Source organism: Pinus tabuliformis, chromosome J (genome assembly GCF_031772625.1).
Source record: "Pinus tabuliformis cultivar Carrire ecotype Pingquan chromosome J, CPIR1, whole genome shotgun sequence".
In the NCBI taxonomy this organism is placed as follows: Eukaryota; Viridiplantae; Streptophyta; class Pinopsida; order Pinales; family Pinaceae; genus Pinus; species Pinus tabuliformis.
Window position 1 is genome coordinate 1117586952 of NC_142295.1, and position 18829 is coordinate 1117605780.

Below are 18829 nucleotides of genomic sequence, written 5' to 3' on the forward strand. Positions count from 1 at the left end.
CGGGGTTCCGAAAGATTCAGAGGTAAGCTACCTTTCAAATGATTTGCTTGTGGTAGAGTCGGCCACTATGCTGCCAAATGTCCTCATAAAGATAAATATGAAAAAGGAAAGGAATATGCAAAAGGCAATAGAAAACAGGTTGTGAATAGAAGGAGTTACTATACGCATGAAGATAGTGATGGCTTATCTAATAGTGATGAAGATGAAACTGAACAAGATTATAGACTACTCATGGCTTATGACAATGATGATTTTTTGGATGCATTAGAAGAGAAAGACTTTCTTGAAGAAATCACTAAAACCAAAATATGTTTAGAAGAAAAGAATATGATCATAGATACTTTGACACACCAACTCACTGAAAGAGAAAAACACAATGAAAATCTAGAATGTGAAATTGTGGGTTTAAGAAAAGATCATAAGAAGGAAAAATCCCTTAATCTTAGATTTTCTAAAGGATCAGAAACTTTAAATGAAATAATCAAAGTTCAACGTTCTCCTATGATAAAGACAGGTCTTGGATATACTGAAGAATCATCTCAATCACAGAAGCCACCATCCTCCACTAGAAGCTATCTTGAAGCACCAAAGACCAGTGAACAGTATGTCAATCGTCAGCAAAGGCCTAAAATTACTCATCAGGTAAATCATACTCAATTTACTCCAAGGATGAATATCAGTAGAAGCCACAACCAACAGGTAAACAATATCAAAAGATTATATGATCACAACAATTTATTTAATGGGCAATGTTTTTCATGTCATAACTTTGGGCACAAGGCTACTCAATGTGTTGCTTACAAAACCATCATGACTAGAGAAGCACAAAATCAAAGGAGTGTAACAAGAATCAAGAAAAGTTCCTATAATAACTTTTCTCTTCTTGAAAATGAAATAGAATGTTCAATTTGTAACAACTTTTGTCATGAAGAATCTGAATGTAGGAGCAAATTTCGGCCAACACTTCAAAAGGAGAAAACACCATTAAATCCCAAGATATGGAAAAGGAAGGAATCTCAATAAGAAAGATGTGGCATAGCTCTGTATGCAGAAGGACAAGAAAATCAGTGGTACATCGACAATGGATTCTCCAAACACATGACAGGTGACAAAGAGAAACTTCATTCATATAATTCTTTAAAAAGGGAAAAGAATGTGTCATTTGGAAATGACACTCCAGCTGTCATTAAAGGTAAAGGTTTTATTTTCTTGAAAGAAAAGGTTAAAGATGGAAATGTCATGTATGTAGATGGTTTAAATCATAACCTGTTGAGTTTCAATCAAATGTGTGATCAAGGAAATGAAGTGGTGTTTCGATCAAACGGATGTGTGGATCATGAGCTTGATATAGGAAAGACCGTGATCAAAGGTATAAGAACTCCAAACAACTTATACATACTCAAAGGAGGACAACAACAATGTTATCTAAGCAAAATAGATGAAAACTGGCTATGGCATAGAACATTGGGACATCTAAGCTTTTCTCAAATAAGAAAAGCATGCAGGCTCAAGGCAGTTCGTGATCTTCCAGATATCAGCATCCCAGAAAATACCATATCCAAACCATGTTAAATTGGTAAGAAAACTAGAGTTCACTTCATTGAAAAAGAAGGATCAACAAATAAGCCTCTTGAACTCATCCATACTGATTTATGTGGACCAACAAGGAAAAAGTCACCTCATGGAGAAGAATACTTTAATTTATTTATTGATGATTTTTCTAGGATGTGTTGGATAGGTCTACCAAATTATAAATATGAAGCATTTGAAAAGTTTAAAGCCTTAAAATCTTTTGTTGACAAAATGAATCAGATCGAAAAATCAAATGTCTCAGATCTGATCGATGGGGAGAATTTATATGAGATGAATTTTTTGACTTTTGTGAACAACATGGAATAAAAAGGCAATTCTCTGTCACAAGAACTCCTCAGCAAAATGGTGTCGTGGAAAGGATGAACAGAACAGTTCAACAAATGGCTCAAGCTATACTAGATGAATCTGGAACTCCTGCAATATTTTGGGACGAAGCTCCATTTTCTTCCGTGACTATTCTCAATAAAGTGAATGTTCGATTAAATAGCAATCAAACTCCATATGAACTTTGGTGTGATAAGCCTCCTACTGTAAAACACTATAGAGTTTTTGGAAGCAAATGTTTTATCAAAAGGACTGATGAAAAACTTGGTAAGTTTGAACCCAGAGCAGACGAAGGTATTCTTCTTAGTTATTCATCCAAAAGTAAAGGATACAAATGTTATAATAAAAGACTTCAAAAAATTGTTGAAAGCATTGATGTTGTAATTGATGAAGCAAGCAGAAATCTGGAACAGATGAAATCAACAAAGGAATATGACAATGAGGAATATGGGGAATGCTTTCCTGCATCAAATCAAAATGATATAGAAGAAGAAACCAATGAAGCACCAGAAGAAGATACAACAGACAGGGAAAAGACTCCATCCAGGCATGTTTAGAAAAATCATCCAGAATCTCAAATTCTAGGTGAAAAAGGGTCTGGAGTACAGACAAGAAGAACTCTTATAGGGACCACAAGTTATCTAGCATTACTATCCTCCACAGAACCTTAGAATGTAAATGAAGCCTGCAAAGATGAATGTTGGGTCAAGGCCATGGATGAAGAACTAGAACAAATTGAAAAGAATGATACTTGGGAATTAGTTCCTATACCTCATGATAAAAATGTTATAGGAACAAAATGGATATTTAATAATAAGCTGAATGAAAATGGAGAAGTTATTAGAAACAAGGCAAGACTTGTTTGCAAAGGGTATGCTCAACAAGAAGGTATAGATTTTGAAGAAAATTTTGCATCTATTTCCAGACTTGAAGCCATAAGGATGTTTCTTTCTCTTTTTAGTTCTCAAAAATTCAAAGTATATCAAATGGATGTAAAATCAGCCTTTCTTAATGGAGATTTAGAAGAAGAAGTTTATATTGAACAACCAGAAGGATTCATTCTTTGAAATGATGCAAAACTTGTATGCAAGCTCAAAAAGGCTCTCTATGGTGTGAAACAAGCTCTAACAGCTTGGTATTACCATCTTGACAAATATCTACAACAACAAGGTTTTATAAAAGTTTCCTTAGATAGAAATTTATACACAAAGATTGAAAATGATAAACTTCTAATTATTGTTGTTTATGTTGATGATATCATTTTTGGTAGCAATGAAGAATCCATGAGTCAGAATTTTGCTTCAGTAATGCAGCAAGAATTTGAAATGTCCTTACTTGGTGAACTTACTTATTTTCTTGGTCCACAAGTACAACAAACAAAATATGGTATCTTTATTTCACAAACCAAATATGTCAAGTAGATCTTGAAGAAGTATGGAATGGAAGATTCTAAACGAGTATTTACTCCAATGGTAATAGGATGCAGTCTCAGTTCGAACGATGAATCGCTAGCAGTAAACTAACCAACTTACAGATCTATGATTGGAAGTCTGCTTTATCTAACACGCACCAGACCTGATATCATGCATGCAGTAGGAATTGTTGGAAGGTTCCAAGAAAATCCAAAGGATTCACATCTCCAGGCAGTCAAAAGAATTTTCAAATATCTTCAAGGAACTCAGGACTTTGGAGTATGGTATCCCAAAGATACAGACCTTACTCTTCATGCATATACAGATGCAGATTGGGCAGGAAATGTTGATGATAGAAAGAGCACTAGTGGAGGTGCATTCTATATGGGTTCTTGGTTGGTGTCTTGGTTCAACAAGAAACAAAGTTCGATTGCCTTATCTACAGCTGAAGCAGAATATGTGGTTGTTGCATCTTGCTGCACACCAGGGAAAATTTTAAGAACCCCCCCAAATTTATATGTATAATAAATGGGCGAATCTCCATGGTATATAGGAAAAATGGAAGGCGCTTTTATCAATAATATAATATGTATATATAATTTTTTGGCGAATCTCTCACCAGGCATGGCGAATATTTTACTCAATTATAAAATCTTGTAAGATCTTGGTGAGTCTTTCACTAAATAATAAAACTTTGTAAGGTCCTAGTGAATCTTAGCATTGTGAACTCTTAGAGAATTTTTTGAAAAAGTATAAAACCATATATGACAAGAGCCACATGGTGGCAATATCATTATTTTTTTCACATTTCCACGAAATGGAACTTGTTTATAAAATTATGAAAAAGCCAACCAAGTCCCTTATAATATGCAGGTAAGCTTATAACAGAGTCTGATACATCTACTATGCTTGTCTTCATTCAAGTGTCATAGTTGTTATACTTAACACTGTGAATCACAACTCTCTCAGAACTCAACTCTATAGTGTAATTAAAACCTTTGGAAATTGAATCTGACAACTCTATAAAAAGGATTAGTGAAATAGAAGCTTTTGTGAATGAGCCCACTAATTATCACTGCTAAACAATCAATCCAGACTATGAAGTCTTCCATCTTGATCACAATCGTGCTCACGATCAAGGGAGTGCGACCACCTAGCCTGACATAATGGCCATCATAGCTTCCAATAATCAACAACCACCTTGCAAGGACATCCTAGCTCATGTCTCATGAATTTTATTCATCAATCTTAACTGATATAAATCTTATAAATATAATATTAGAATCCTCTCCGGATTCACTGTTAATACAAGGGTAAAGGAAATTTTTTAGCTCAAGGCACTAGCCAATACCAACTTTGGTATTTGTGACCCCTTTGTGGGGATGCACCTACCCTGCCCCGTTGGGTTTTTGCCTTGTAACATAGTTCAAGGATCACAAGACTTTCCAATATTCCTACTCCATTAGACACACTTTATATGCTATACATAGTGAATGGAAAAGAAGCATTATAGAACACACAATTTCACAGAAGGAAGAAAAATCTTAGACAGTTCAATATCAAAATCTTAACCATTGATTAATAAAGAATAGCAAGTAGTGTAATGAATTGTTCCGAGTTATTTATTTACAAGCTATAAAGAATGTAGTGGAATGGAAAATATTACTTAGGCAACCCTTCAATATTTTCTACTAATATGTCTGTGCATGTACATATGAAATTAAGAGCATTGTTGAATACAAAGTTTCCTTTTCTCTTGCCTCCATTTTGGCAAATCAGTGTGAAATCAGTGTCACTTTGAATCTCCTTTCCTATGTGGATGTTTTGACAAATCAATGTGAAATAAAAGTCACTTTTAATTTCCTTTCCTGCAAGGGATCACATCCACAGTTGATTAGTAAAATATAATCTACTATATGTTATGTTCAAGAATCTGACTGCAATCTACAATGGAAACGAGACCTCAATTCTTATTCTGAATTTGAATATCTCAAGACAACATAAGAGATAAAAATGCATATGGCCTTAGTAGCTAGAAAACAATCACTCCATCATTACAAGACCACCTAGATTTCGGCACTTAATCTAAATAATGGCACTAGTTGTAGTTGTTATTTGCATTAACACCATGGAAAAGCAACAACAATGTTTCAAAGTACACTTACTAGAAAAGTTGTAACGTTTTGAGAATATTTAATGATAGCATCTGAACCTCATAGATATGGTGGGGAAACTAGGGAACCCAAATATTGGAAGATATCTCATACCAAATCTGAGAAAAAAATAAAAAAGGGAAAAAATCAAAATCTATAAATCAAGCAATGAATTGTTTACAAATCAAATACAATTCTTTTAACTAACAGTTAAATTGTGGTGATATATTTAAATATTTAGTAAGAGGGTAACTTCAAACCATGGAATATTACCTTTGTCATTACTGTCATCCCTCAGTGACTGAGATTACAAATCAATACTTATGGAAAGATTGTAAGAAATTCTGTGAAATAGTAAAGCGTAACCTCTATTTTCAAGCAACAAAATCAAGACATTGTTACATCAAGAGCCATAATTGATACATAATCAATGAATCAAGTCCTTGTATGGCACAAGCTTCTTTCACAACCTCTATTTTCTCAATAACAAAATCAAGACATTGTATGTGGTTATTGCCAAAAGGAAACTGCGTTCTAATTTGGAAGAGGATCTTATCAAAAGACATGGATTTATTCAAAGCTACAAAGCCTAATGGGTTACTGAAAAATAAGTTGGAATATGGGATCATGATACTTAAATTGAAAAAATATGCTTTCCTTTTAGAAACATTACAGTTATACAATGTCTTTTGAAAGCATTAGAATTTGAAATTGGGCCTTTCTATCAAGACAAATTTTCATTAACAGAATGTACTTTCCTACCTGAAACATTGTAGATATCCAAGAAAAACTTGAAAAGCATAAGAGAACTTAGAATAATGTACTTTCTTTCCTTCCTTAACATTCTTAAAGAATTGAGGTTCCCCAAGTCATCAGGTAACTTTCGAAGGAAATGACAGTTAGTAATAGTCCAATTCACAACTGAAGATGTGTCACAAATATGAGGGGGCATCTCCTCCAAATCACAAAAGTGCTCCAGGTTAAAATCTAGCATTATTGGAAGCTTAATGCTTGACTGGTTGTTATTGAACCCAGACATTTTTCCATTCTTCACTAAAATCTTAAAGATAGCTTCTCTAAGTTCTACATGACTTTACTATGCTCTTGAAGTGGGGGCACATGCAGGCTCTCCAAGTGAATAGTCTTAAACTAAGTGAAGATAAGGCCGATAGATCATTCAGTGTGGATCTCTTTAACCCATAATTGAATACTATGTCTCTCTTGAACCCATAATTGAATACTATTAGGACTTTCAAATTTTTCATGGAACTCAAAAATGTTGGAAGAAAGTATTTGCTTCCAAAAAGAGTAAAACTAAAGCCTCTGCTTGAGGACAATTGATGTCACACCACTAACACTTCTCCATGGAATCTATATAGATAAACCACAAATGCAGAATTCCATTAGAATATTGTGTTTATTGAATACACAAATGAAATCATTGCATTTCTTTAAAATATCTTTTGAAATCAAAATTACTGAAATTACATATCGATAACCTAGTGGGTGTAGGATTAAATTCACCCGTTTCATTCACAGAAAGCATGAGAAAAAACCATACTATATATAAAACCAAGAAAAATTAAAATTCATCACTTATAGGGACCTCGTAACAACCCTGCCAATACACAAGTATGTTCCTGTTTGCAGTTAGAAAAATTACCCAAATTACAATTTGTTTACTCCAGCATATGTTGCAAACTTATAGAAGGATGACTAGTGCAATCATTCCATTCCTTTTAGCCCTGGATTTGTTTCAGTTTAAAACAGAATTATAGAAATATACTTGTCCAATGTCTATGCTTTAACCATTCACCTTAAGATGTTTTTACAATATAATTTCCTAAGTCTATTTAATATCTTCATTATCATAAAAACCAACCTATATCCATCTTAACTCCACATCTACCACTCTTAGGGGGATGAAATCTATTTATCCCTCTGAGCACTTGTTAGACCCAGAATTAAGATGGATCTAAGATGATAGAATTTCCCCTTTAAATAGTCTATGCTCACATGAATACCATGGTATTACCATGGGTTATCATAAACCTGGAGCTTAAAAATTACTATTAGTAATTTATAAAAATTAATAAAATTAATAGTTGAATTTTATTTTATTTTTTATTTTGACCAAGCTAAAATGTTTAACATACATTAAATTACAACATCCATTTTTACTCTTGATCCACCAAGCCCTGAGAGGGATCAAATATTTTTTCACTCTATGCTAGTTTGCATATCACGATATTTGATACCTCTCGGGGGTTAGTAGATCCAGAGTAAAGATGGATCTATGCTGGTTTAATTCCCCCATTTAAATAGGCTACATTCCAGGTGAATACCATGGGTCACTACCATGTGCCATTTTGGTGAATACCATGGGTCAATACCATGTGCCATTTTTATTTTTATTAGAACTAATATTAGGGTTAATAATGTTTTTTTGCATGGTATTAATAACAATCTAGTCCATGGTATTTGTCCCATAGTATTTTTCCCATAGGTTTCACCTAAATATAACACATTTTTTAAGTGTTCATAAATATAAGGTGACTTATGGAGTAAATATAAAAAAATGTTTTATTTGTTTACCATACCTCTCGTTTATTTATATTTTTATTAATTTACCATACCTCTTTTACAAATATGGTATTTGGCCCATAGGATTCACTTAAATAAAACCTCTTTCTTGAACCTTCATAAATAGAACGAGGGTTATGGACTAAATATAAAAAGAGGTTTTATTTATTTAACATACGTCTAGTTTATTTATATTTTTATTTATTTACCATACCTTTTGAGTAAGTATTAAAAGACGTTTATTTATTTACCATACCTCCACTTTACTTATATTTTTATTTGTTTACACCCTTGCACATGTATATAAGGTGACTTATGGAGTAAATATAAAAAATGTTTTATTTATTTACCATACCTCTCATTTATCTATATTTTTATTAATTTACCATACCTCTTTTATAAATATGGTATTTGGCCCATAGGATTCACTTAAATAAAAACTATTCTTGAAAATGGGCGAATGGATTCACTTAAATAAAACCTATTCTTGAAAATGGGCGAATGGAAGGTTGTAACTCCTAGTTTCAAGGGCTAAATTTACCTTTTTTACCCTCTCCCTTAAAATAAGGTGGGCTATTTGAGGTGATTTGTAAAAATGTGCTATGATACAAAATATTCGCCCACTAAAAATTTAAAACCCCTTAATTTTGCCAAAGGGCGAAAATTCACCCCTAAAATTTTCTATGTTGCACACAACTACTTTGAATGATGCAAACATTGCAATACATTCAAATCACATGTACTCCACCCATATCCATTCTATGTGATAATACAAGTGCCATCAGTATTTCAAAAAATCCAGTCATGCACTCCAAGACCAAGCACATACCCATTAAGTACCATTTTTTACGAGAACAAGTGCTTGAACAAAACTTTAAATTAGAGTATGTTACCTCCAAAGAACAGGTTGTTGATATATTCACCAAACCACTTCCCAGAGAAACATTTGATTATCTCAGACAAAAGTTGGCAGTAGTTGTTGCACCATCCTGATGTTAAATCTAGTTTTCAGAGGAAGGTTCTCACACACGAGTTTCATGAAGTATAGTCGCGTATGCATGCGGGTTTTTGTGGCTTAAGGAGCATATATGTTTTTTTGACAGAAAAACAGTGGTTCAAACTCTGATATGGGTGCTCTATCTAATATTGATGATTACAATCTGATGATATACTTTGTTCATTGATTTTTATCTGACTGACAAAGATGCCTTGATGAATGACTTGTTGACCATGCATAGGTAGCACAGGTTCAGGGGGAGCATTAGCCTTCACACGCATTCTGCATTGTGGGCATTATGGTTGCTGAATTTAGCTATGGCTTCAGATATTTATATCATTTGTTGTTTAAGTCATGTAAAGGTCTAGGGTGTGATATGACTTCTTTTGTCATAGTCTATATTTGAATGAGTCCTATTGGACAAATGATGTAATTTGTATCCCCACTTTGCATGGGATGGATGATGTAATATTTGTTGTATTTCTGTCATGTATAAACAATTGGTATATCCCCACTTGGTTGGGTGGATGAATCAAATGTGGTGTATCCCCACTTGGTTGGGTGATTGATGTATGTATGAGTCATTGGTAATGAGGTCATACTCACTTAGTTGAGTTATAGAGTCATGTTATTCCTTTGAATCATATCTCTGTAGACTCGGCATGTACTCAGGGGGGGCATGGATAGAATAATGTATATCAAAGGAGGAAAGTTGCTTGGTCCACCCTTTGCCCTTGATGTCAAAGGGGGAGAGTATTTTGGTGTTGCATGTTATCTCTAACAATTTCTACAGCTTGTAGTAATCAACACCATCATGGTTGCCATCAAGTCCAAAGGGGGAGATTGTTGGCATTATGATACAAGTGTTGTCCTTGATAGAAACTCACTCACAGGTCAATTCAGTTTTGATAAAAGGAAACTCACAGTACAATAGGAATATTCAAAGGTAATAGGGCAGTGGTACAGAAGAACATGAAGATGGAACTAAGGTCTACTGATCAGAATAAAGAAGGTAAAGGTAAAGGTTTATGTAAAGCAGTTTAAGAAGTATACGCAGGTCCACTTAGTCAAAACAACGTATACACACAGGTCCACAGAACAAAAAGAGCGTATACGTATACACGCACTCTCACAAGAGGAAAGGTGCGTACATATTGGAAAATCAAGGTTTTGGTCCAAGGTGCTGGTCCAAGGTATTTGGTCTGAGGTATTGGTCCGAGGTATTTGGTCCAAGGTATTTTTCCTAAGTGATTTTGGTCTGAGGTATTGAGAAAGGCCTAAAACTATATAAGGAGGAGAAGATCATTAGGCGAGCGCATGCAAGTGAATGGTTTTCTAAGGGATACTTCTATTTGAAGTATATTTTATGTGGCAGGGGCTATGTTTGTGATTTGATCTAAAATGTTTTGTGCACCTTGAATTCTATGTTGGATCAGGATCATGAGACTTGAAATGACTTATCAATGAATGATTTGATATTGGTTGGGCTAGGTCTGATTATGTACACTTGTTTTATTCTTTAAATGTCATGATCTGGGTTTTTCTAAAGTCTGGAATAGCAACGAATTTTTGAGTTAATATTTTCAAATCTATATGCTGGTTCATCTCGATAAAAGCGCGTGTACACGCAGGTTCTACTCTTCCAAGTAGTGTATATAAAAGAAAAGCCTTTGCTTCAAATATGACTAATCTATCTGATCAGTTCTGTTGTTTTACTATTGTCTGTCAATGAAGTATTCTTATATCTTAATGTAAAACGGAATGCATAAGTAATTTGGTATCTGATTGATTGATTGATTGTATAAGTGAGAAGGGTGATCTCTGCTACTGCCTGTGTAAAGATCTGTAAATTTACAGTGGATGCTCAGTATATTGCTGGTTGGTACGGACTTGAATCAGAAGTTTTTGTTTCAATAGTTTTGAAGGTATACACAGGTTTGATTAAAGGAAGTTTCGTATACATGCAGGTTGGGTTCAATAAAGAAGCGTATACATTATGATGCATGATTTCTAAGGTTGCAACTGGTTCTGAATGATGATGCAAGTTTCTGGGTTCAGCACAGTGGTCTGCTGACAGTGATATGATTGTTCAGATTAACTGAATGTTGGATGGTGCAGTTTAAGTTTCAAAGTTTTTGATGGTTCCAGTATGAAAATTTGATGAAACGAGGCATTCATGCATATTGTTGTGTACCAGGATCATCAAGTCTGGAAATTTATGAAACGTGGTCCCTGGAGGAAGAGAGAAGGTCGTAGCCTTATGTAGGTCGGTGCCTGCGTACTAGTAAACACATTGGCTAGTACAAGAGCTAGGGGGTTGCAGCTCCCTTCCAGTAGAAGCTGGAAAATGAGAGAAGGTTGCAGCCTTCTGTAGGTGGGTGCCTGCGTACTGGTATGAGTCTGCACCAGTACAAGATTGTAAATAGATTTTCTTATTATTAAAAGAAGACAGAGATGACAACAGCAAGTGGTTTTCACCCACATTAGGTTTCCACCTTAAATCTTGGTGTTCATGTGTGTTTCTTATGTGTGATGGTTTATTCTATTTTTATTGCACTGTTTAATAAGATACCAATGCACTGGTTAAAGATTAAGACATGATAAATTGACTATATCACTAGTTCTCTGGGTATACATGGGTTTCTCTAACCACAGTAGCATGTACATGCTAGTTAGCTTCACAGAAGTAGCATATATAAATCTGTTTTGGAAATAAAAAATTATTGATCTGATAATACCGATTCATCCCCCCTCTCAGTATTATTTCCAACTTTCATAACTTCATATAAATAGTGAAAAGATGAAACTGACTTATTGATGGCTAATGACGAGATCTATGAAATGAAATTCCTTCTTAAACTCTAGAAAAATCAAGAAACAAAATGACAACTGCAGGTGCTTCTAAGAAATCATAAACAATGATTTATTCACTAATGAACCCTAAGTTATGCAATGATCAAAAGATAAATCTGTTTTTGGGGCTGTGAGAGTGGGGCCCTCAAACCATGATCCCATTAGGGAGATTAGGAAGAGGCTTGTCACAAGATTTTCTGAAGTACACTTTTTCACTATTGTACCACTGATCTACTTCTTCAACTAATGGAAACAAGACTAAATAATCATTCAAATACTTGTTAAACTAAACATAGTAGAAATAACTTCAGCAACTAACTATGATTTTAATCTAAGAATACATGTACAAAAAGAGAAACCTTTGCTGCTAGGGTTGGGACCTAACCCAAGATCTTCAACCCTCTAAGTCAACTCAGTGTTGGATCAAGGTAAACCTTCTCATTATCATTAAAATTTCAAATACAACACAAAATTAATAGTCACAATGCTTTAGCTCTAAATTGCCTCTTGGCTACAATAAAAGTTTGAATCCTAATGAGGCCCTTGGCCTTCTTATTTATACAAACTAAAGCTACCAACAAATTCCTAAAAATTAGGGAGACTTGGCTCCTGAACTCGAGAATGACTTGTCTTCACTATCATTGTCTTAGCTGCCAATGAACTTGTTTGGCTTGGCTGGTTGTAACTCCAAGCTGATGAGATATGGTGGAGGAATATTTGAATGATTTGAGGAGTTAAGGAGGGAGACAAATCTCCTACAATCCCTCTTGATTTTCCACTTCGCGTTCCTGCACTTAAATTAGCCCAAAATTGCTCCAATTCCTACAAGTAATACATATTAGTTCACATGACATAACATCTCACCTTTACCCTTCTCACTAAGACAAATATAATAAAATATGTAGGTAAATGTGAGAAACATTGTTTTTAATAAGTTGGAGAGTGGCATTAAGACCCATATAGTTTACCTATTGATGAGCCTCATCATCACCCCCCTACTGAAGGTGATTCTCATCCTCTGAGAAACTTATTCTATGTCTATATCTTTCATATCTCTTGTGGCCTCTCTGACATCCCATACCTCTGTTGATGGAATTTCCTCTTGAGGATTGAACCTTGGATGCTTCTCTATTTCTTCCCACTTAATTCTTTCCTCCTCTTCCTTCCTACCTTCTAACATACCCAACAACAAGGGTGGATTGAGTTTCAAACCAATCCAACTGACTTTTAGTCTCTACATGGCATTCTTATATAGTTAGGTCCTTTTTAGTGCATTCAACCTCTCAAGGGAATGGTACTCTCCGATCCTTAGTTTTTGTGGTAGGTTGCTCCATCTCCTTTGGAATGCTTGCTAGCTTTCATTTCCCAACAACCTGAAGGTGTTTCCAAAGTGGTTGATGGCCTTTTCTTGTGTAGCTAGGTATCTTGTTGCAAGTTGGGCATCATTGGAGATGATGTTGTGGCTGCTAACCACAACCATGTAATTTATCTGTTCTTCTCTGATGTAAAGGGGCTCCCCTTCCTCTTTTTCCAATATTCCCTTCACCTCCTTACCCCTGGCCTCATCATGACTCATCCATGATGAAAGGGCCATTAGTTGTAAATACCCCAAATTTGCATTGGGGTCCCACACATTCAAATCTGTTAAGGCCAAGTTGTGTAGGTAAAATTCAAATATCTTGGCCTTATATTCCAGGGTGCTTTTGTCACATACTTCAATGAACTATCTATAGTCTTGGAAAGGAATAGTCCCCTATTGTGCTAGTGTCTTGGTCTGAAATTGCGGCAGTTGATCTTTGAGGTATAGTGCATATGATCTTGATGGCATCTTGCACAGAAGTGCCTCCATGGAGAGGCTTGCCATGGTGGCCAATTGGCTCTCTTTTTCCTGCAACTGCCTCCTTAGCCATGCGTTTTCTTCCTGTAGTTGAGATCTCATAATTTGTTCCTTGTCTCTCATCTCACTCAACTCCCTGCCCATATCTAGGAGTTTCTCTTCCATATGGCCCACATATTCTACCTTATTTGACTTGGCAATTTTCATCTAGTGATGTGTCCTTCCTCTCTCCTTCTCAATCTCAAAGAAGAGAGGGATTGAAAATTTCTATGGTATTACTCTCCCTCCCTCAATGAACTTGTAGTAAGAGCCCAGATTTGGATGTGGGCTAAGCTCCTGCAGCTCCTAGAATTCCCCCTCAGATATTTTTGAAGATTCCCCTTCCTGCACTTTTGGTGTTGCTTCCTTGCCTTCCCTCTGCCCATGTTTTCCTTCTTGTAGCTTTTTTGTGTGTTTCCTATAGGACTGATAGAGTTTCCTGTAGAAGGATTTTCCCTCTCTGTAATGGTGTCACATGTGCCTTCTCTTGCTTTGCTGATGTTGACCTAGTGATAGGCTTCCTAACATAGGTGATGGGAGCCTTTGGGGTAGCTTGTTTTGATGTTCCCTCTTCAACTCTCATTCCCAAGGAAACTAACTCTTCCTGCTTTTTTGGTGACTCCTCAATTATGATGGGAGTCCTTGTGGGTGTTTGTGGCCTCCCTTGCTTCATCCTGGTGCTTCTTCTTATTTTGAAATAGAGGAGAGTCTGCCTCTGCCTTTTCCATTTTGACTTGATGGATGTGCTTAGGGAAGTCAACGTAGCAGATGCCTCCTTCTCAGTAGGCTCAGGTGTCAACCTTGGAGATTTCTTCCCTTCTTTGGTATGTTTCCCAGTGCTTCCCTCTTCCTTCTTCTCTCCCTCTTCTTCTTCTTCTTCCTCCTCTTCTTCTTCTGCCTCTTCTTCTTCTTCTTCTTCTTCTTCTTCTTCTTCTGCCTCTTCTTCTTCTTCTTCTTTTTCCTCCTCTTCACCACTCTAGGTCGGTTTCCTATCATATTCAAGGGCTTGGATTTCAATTATAGCCTGTCTGTCCATGTCTCTAAATGTGGACCATAGAATAGGAATTCTTAATTGGCTCAAGGCATCCCCTAGTATTAGCTTAATGCATCCATGATGTGTTAATTGCTGATGTTTCCCTTCTTGTACCTTTTGGCTCATGTATATCATTGACTGCAACAAGAAATGAGGCACATTGAGCCTTTGGTTCATGGGTAGCTCCTCTCCAAATATCAACTCATGGAGGAGTCAAAATTGGTAGCCATAGACTATACTGAGCCTCCCTTCACAAGAAATTTATTTGAGAATGTGATAGCTCACCTCATTCCAAGGATAGGGAAGGCTCTCCCTTCTAACCCCAATTTTGTCCACAATTGACTCTTCATCATGTAGGAAAAAAAAAATTTAGCAAAAGTGTTTCCAACCTTATCCTTCATTCTCCATTGCACCCCTTGAGGAAGTGTGGTGACTCTGTTGATCACCTCAGGGTTGATTGTGCTTTACAACCCCCTCACCACAGTAGTAGCACTGGTTCTAGCCTGAGGGTTGAGTGCCATGGAAATTTCCAGAGATATATCATCATAATACCCTTTGAGAAACTCAAAGAATGCCAACCAATGATGCCTCCTAAATATATCTACCATAGGGGGATGGAGGTGGATCCTCGATGTGTCTGTGGGTTCCCTTATGTTGAATCCTGCTACCATTTCTCTTCTCTGGTTAGCTAACTGTAGGAGGTTTTGTAGTCTAGCCTTAGTGTGAGTTCAGGGCAACTGAGAGTTTAGAATTTTTGGTGGATGAATGCAATGTTTACCCTTTCCTATATCCACACAATTTTCTTTAAACTTCAAAAAATTATGTCTAAACCCCAGGCCCACTGTAATTACTACAAAATTTTAGACTTGTCCCTTTCTTTCTTCCCTAGCTATCAAGTCAAAAACACAGGAGAGATGGGCCACCTACCTTTTATTGTGATGCTCTGGATGATGAGAATTGCTGACCAACTGGACCCTCGGCACCCCCTTTCATACTTCTGGTGAAATTCTAATGCTTCGTGTAGCTCCCCGAGTTTCATGTAGTATCATGTAGCTCTATTTCCTGTAGGGTGGCGAAAACAGGGTTCGCTTCCTCTATGGATCTCCAAGGTAGTCCTAGTCTCTCTGATCTCAAAATGAACAATGGTCCATGAAAGTTTGGAATTTTTGTTATTTATGGTCGATTCCTTGGAGCGTTGTGTTGGCTAGCAGTAGTATGAGATTTCTTCATTGGGACTGTTGGCCCATCGATGGTGATCATGTAGTCTCCCCTCGTAATTATGACCCACTCTCACATAACTAAATCGACCACCTTTTCGATTGATGCTCCTTGATGTGACATTTCAATGTGGCATGCTAACTAGGAGTTTAATTTTTGTCTTCGAGCTGAGGATGGCCATGTTAACTGGCCACCTCCAGCTTATAAAAAAGAAAATTTTCACATTCCTACACTTTTATCATATTGTTACTTGGGGAAGAGTTTAGATGAGGTGCCATACCTATGCCTACCTTTGTTGGTCGATGCATGTTGGAGGATGACCTTGTTGTGCTTCTTGTTTAGGTAAGTGCTCTCCTTTGGTCACTTTTTTGTTGATTTCTTCTTGTTGATGTAGTTGTTTGCTTGTTGTTTCCTATGTGCAGATGCTTGGTAACCTTGTTGCTACTGCTGAGCTCTGGACAGGAGTAAAAAGTGATGTTGGATATCCCTATTTGCATTGGTGGTGAAGGAGATTGTATCTTAGTATTGTTGCAGTCATAACACAGGCTGCTACAGGAGATTCTATAGTTGCTACAGGAAACCCTGTAGCTGTCTTTCCTTCATTACTTTTTTGTTTTTCTCACTTAGAGAGAGGTTGGGTGGTGGTGTAGGAGTTGATAAATGGTGGTGAAGTATATAGAGTTATGGATAGGTAAGGCCAATGATGACATGTCCTCTATATTCTCTTATTTTTTTTGTATTTTTTTTGCTTACATTTTCCTCTTTTTTTTTGTTTTGATGGACACAAGGGTAGATATAGACATGAGTTGATGTTGGGTGAGAGATGGTGAGGTGTAGGGTCCTTTTTTTTAACCTATAATAGGCATGCATCATTGTTTTCCAATTGGGACCCCTTTCCTATAGTATTTGAATACATCTTGTAGTACTACAGTATCTTCTTGTAGTAGCTACATGACATCTTGTAGAAAGCTAGAAAACTGCTCACAAATTGGTTTTTGATGCCTGAAAGTGGAGATGGATGATGGGGACATGGTAAGAATGCATGAGATGAAGTGGATGGAGGAAGAATTGAGGTCATGCTTGTCTTTTTTTCCCTGGAACTCTGAGTCCTTTGTTGTCTTTAAAAACCTATAAAATCACAAAATTTTATTAGTGGGTAGGTTTGAGGTCCTTGCCATGGAATTTTTTCTTTTTATGCTTTTTGTTTTTGAAAGACACGCAGGTCACCCCAATGGAGGTTTTCAACTTGTATGCCTTCCCTAGGTGCCCCAAGGGAGGTTTTCACCCAAGGATTTTTTTATTTTCCTTTTTTCACCCCTGGGCTGCCTCAAGGAGCTTTTCAACCCAAGAGTTGGCCTCAAGTGCCTCATAGAGGTTTTCACCTAGGTCCCTTATTATTTTTCCTTTTTTTCTTTTCTTTTTCAAAAACAAAAATAGTCTTCAAGAATTGGGTGAGCTAGAAGCGGAGACACCTCCAATCTGTTATGCTCTTGACCTGCGAGAAGACACCAGAATACCAAATATGCGAAGAAATATACCGAGAACACAGAACAATGAGAAATAACAGCATGTATTTTATTATTCAGAAAGGAAAGCAATGTTCACTTGCCTCTTCGAGGGGGCAACCTCCAATAGAGCTGGGCTCGATTACAAAATAAGACACGACCCCCCTCAAGGGGAGTCTCTATCCTTTATATAGGATTCATACATGCAACACCATGGATTAGTACCATGGTTCTTATTAATACCATCTATCTAATGCCATGGCACATTTGCAACTAACTGTGGTCCCTTCTTTAAATGCGAGTCAACCACTTACAATTATTAATATGGGATTTATTGAATCTTTAACTAACTATAACTATGACTCGACCCTATTACATAAATAATGGGGTTAGGGTTGGACCCTAACATGCCCTCCCCCATAAAAAATAGCCTTGTCCTCAAGGCTGACGCTGTGGAAACTGCTGACGAACAATGTTGGTTCCCAGGTCGCATCTTCAAGAGATGTGTCTTTCCACTTGACGAGGACTTCATTAATCGTGCAGCCATGCAAGTGTTGTTCTCGCGTGTCAAGAACCTGTTCAGGTTGGAGTCAGATTAAACCTTCTTCATCCAATTCCGGTAGACTGGTTTGAATTCTCCAATGGTTTCCAACAACTTTCTTGAGGCGTGAGACATGGAAGACGGGATGGATTTTTGCAGTGGGTGGCAAGGCTAGCTTGTAGGCTACTTCTCCGATGCGCTGAAGTATATGATATGATCCGTAAAATTTTGGAGATAATTTTTGACAACCCTTGTCTTTGAGTGATGTTTGCTTATATGGTTGCAGCCTCAAGAATAACTGATCCCCTTCTTGAAATTTGTGCTCTGAACGATGTTGGTCTGCCTGTTGCTTCATGCGATTTTGAGCTTGATGGAGATTCTCTTTGAGGTGGGCCAGCATGGTTGCACGGTTCTGTAGGAGTTGATCCACTACTTGTACCTTCGGGCATCCCTAGATATAAGAAGTAAATGAAGGAGGGAGTTGACCATAAACTGCTTCATATGGAATCATTTTGGTGGTGGCATGATAGTTAGTATTATACAACCATTCAGATAGAGGTAACCATTGTACCCATAGATGTTGCTTTTCTGAAGTGAAACACCTGAGGTAGGTCTCTAGACAATTGTTGACTGCTTCAGTTTGACCATCAGTTTGGGGATGATAGGAAGTACTTAGTTGTAGTTGGGTACCTTGTAGCCTGAAGAGTTCCTGCCAAAAGTTACTAGTGAAGATCAGGTCAC